Source organism: Magallana gigas, chromosome 1 (assembly GCF_963853765.1).
Source record: "Magallana gigas chromosome 1, xbMagGiga1.1, whole genome shotgun sequence".
Classification (NCBI taxonomy): domain Eukaryota; kingdom Metazoa; phylum Mollusca; class Bivalvia; order Ostreida; family Ostreidae; genus Magallana; species Magallana gigas.
This window is the reverse complement of record NC_088853.1, coordinates 26,617,078-26,619,569: the sequence shown is the minus strand read 5'-3', so window position 1 is coordinate 26,619,569 and position 2,492 is coordinate 26,617,078. Positions and strand designations below refer to the sequence as shown.

The 2,492-nt window shown below is 34.4% G+C and overlaps 1 long non-coding RNA gene across 1 annotated transcript; it reads left to right on the top strand.

Annotated features, from left to right (window-relative positions):
• The first annotated feature begins 238 nt into the window (after positions 1 to 238).
• LOC105345266 (uncharacterized) lies at positions 239 to 1,957 on the top strand. The gene is made up of 3 exons (XR_010707325.1): positions 239 to 668; positions 794 to 988; positions 1,076 to 1,957. It is a non-coding gene; the product is annotated as an uncharacterized lncRNA (long non-coding RNA).
• Positions 1,958 to 2,492: the final 535 nt, after the last annotated feature.

Genomic DNA, 2,492 nt, shown 5'->3' with positions numbered 1-2,492 from the left:
GATATATATAAAAATCCCTTTCACATACCTAATTAATGTAATTATGAACTTCCGGAAATTTAAGACCCGTACAAACCGAACTAATCTTATATCGTTTATTGGTACCGTGTGGATTTTGATTGACAGTAATTGACACGTGCTGAAAACTACAAGATATTCGCCCAACTCCGATCATTGTGGTGTACGAGGTAAAAAGGACTCTCTAAACGGAACACATGATCACTTTCTCGATAATCTATTAATGGTTTTCCAATAGCACCGATCGATAGTTCAGCCTCACTGCTAAAAATAGATTAACCCATCATGCATCGCACAGCAGCCATATCAGTTTCGGACAAACATTGTACATTTGCAGTGGGGTCAGCCAGTTGTTATTATGACAAATTTTCTTAAAAAGGGGGACACAAAGCACTGTTGTTATGGGACTTGTAACAGTGATTCTAGATATCCAGATAGGGCTGAAATGAAAGACGTGTTTTTCATTCGTTTTCCACAAAAACAGAGAACCTGAACATTGTGCACGGTGGGCTAAAGCATGTTGTCGACAGATATTCACAGCAGAATCTGTGAAAAAAGACACATATATTTGTAGCTTGCATTTTGTTGGAAATACAGGCCCAACATCTGATCACCCAGATCCAATTCCTGCAACTGCTACGAAATATGAGGTAAACAAGCTAATGTGTATGTTTTAATATGCAAAATTAAATAAATTATTTTTATTAATATGTTCAGGCAGTTAATTATGCATTAATGTATTACACAAACTAAGCTTATGTTATTTAAAACATAGATAGAGAAATGTTTAAAGAAACCAAGAAGAGCCGTCAGAAGGGAATTAAAATTATCAGAGGAATTAGACATGCTGAGCACAGCCCCGTCTACAAGTTTTACTGATGGCGAAACTGATAACAGTACATGTAACACATACACCGGTCAGGATATAAAGAAACATGAAGCCGCCAGCATACTCTTGTCATTGCAACAGGTAATAAAATATAATTGTTTTTTGGCATAAAAACTGGTTATACATTATTTATTCCTACAATTAACGATTTTACATATTATATTTTAGACCTCCATTCAGAAAGAATGCAGTCAGAAAACAGTTTTAAAAGAACATTTATGGAACCTTTTCCATCTTAAATAGAAAGAGGAACCAAAAGAAAGTTTCAGGAAAATTCAACCCAAACTACATCAATGTGCTTAGACTTCAAAGAATCCATAAGTTTAAAACTTGAAAATCACCAACTGAAATACGAGAATGAAGACCCAAAGAAAAAAAATTAATCAAATAGCAAAATCAAAAGAACTTAGCATTGAAAACCTCAAAGAAAGTGATAGAGACATGCATTTTTACACTGGACTTTCATATTCCCAATTCCTTTGCCTTTGGAATTTTCTTGGACCAAACACAAGAAATATTTCAAGGGTTAGTAATCCAAGAAAACATGAAGTAACTTCAACAAAGGCAAGGGGGACAAAGCGGAAGCTCACATCACAGGATGATTTATTATTAACTTTAATACGATTGAGACTGGGCCTTCTCCATGAAGATTTAGCTTACAGATTTAGCATTGCAATATCAACTGTAAATAATATTATCACAACATGGATACAGTTTCTTTTTCACCAATTCAATAGACTTAGAAACATCATGTTTCCTTCTCGAAAAAAAATTCAAAAGCATCTTCCTAAAAGTTTCAGAAAATTTAAAAATGTAAGAGTCATCCTGGATGCCACAGAATTCTTCACCCAAGCTCCAAGAAATTATGAACAACAAGGGAATTTGTATTCGTCATACAAAAATCATTGCCCATACAAAGTCTTGGTTGGGATCAGCCCATCTGGAGCTATTTCTTTTATTTCCGAAGTCTATGAAGGTTCAATATCTGACAAAGATGTTTTTAAGAAAATTGGGATTTTAAATAAGTTACATGAGGGAGATCTTGTCATGGTGGGTTGAGGTTTTAACATACGGGACTTATTGTTGAAAAAAGATATAGTTATTCCTCCATTTCTGGGAGATAAGGCAAACTTAACGCCACAGGAGGGGGCACAGACAATGACTATTGCCAAGTTGAGGATTCATGTCGAGCGTGTAATTGAGAGGATGAAGAAAGAAAGTGGGCGCTTAAGATGTACATTCGGCAGGAATCTGGGCGCACAAGGAGAGTTAAAATTTCATCAACTAATTTTGAATATTTTTCGAATTATAACCGTTATTTAGTTTCTGTTGGATGTGGAATGAGTGAAAAAATATTTGAAATGCAAAAGGTTTTATCATATTATGGGTCTAAATATAGCAACACGATGCAATTCATGCAAAATCCTACTTATTTACAACTGTTTTTAAATGATTTTGTTGTCTCTGGGTCTTCTCTCCACAAATTTGAAACGTGTAAAGATAACATATTTCAACATTAAAAATGTCGCTTTTTAAAAAAAGATGGAGAGATGACCCAGAGATGACTAATTTTGTACTTTTTCAA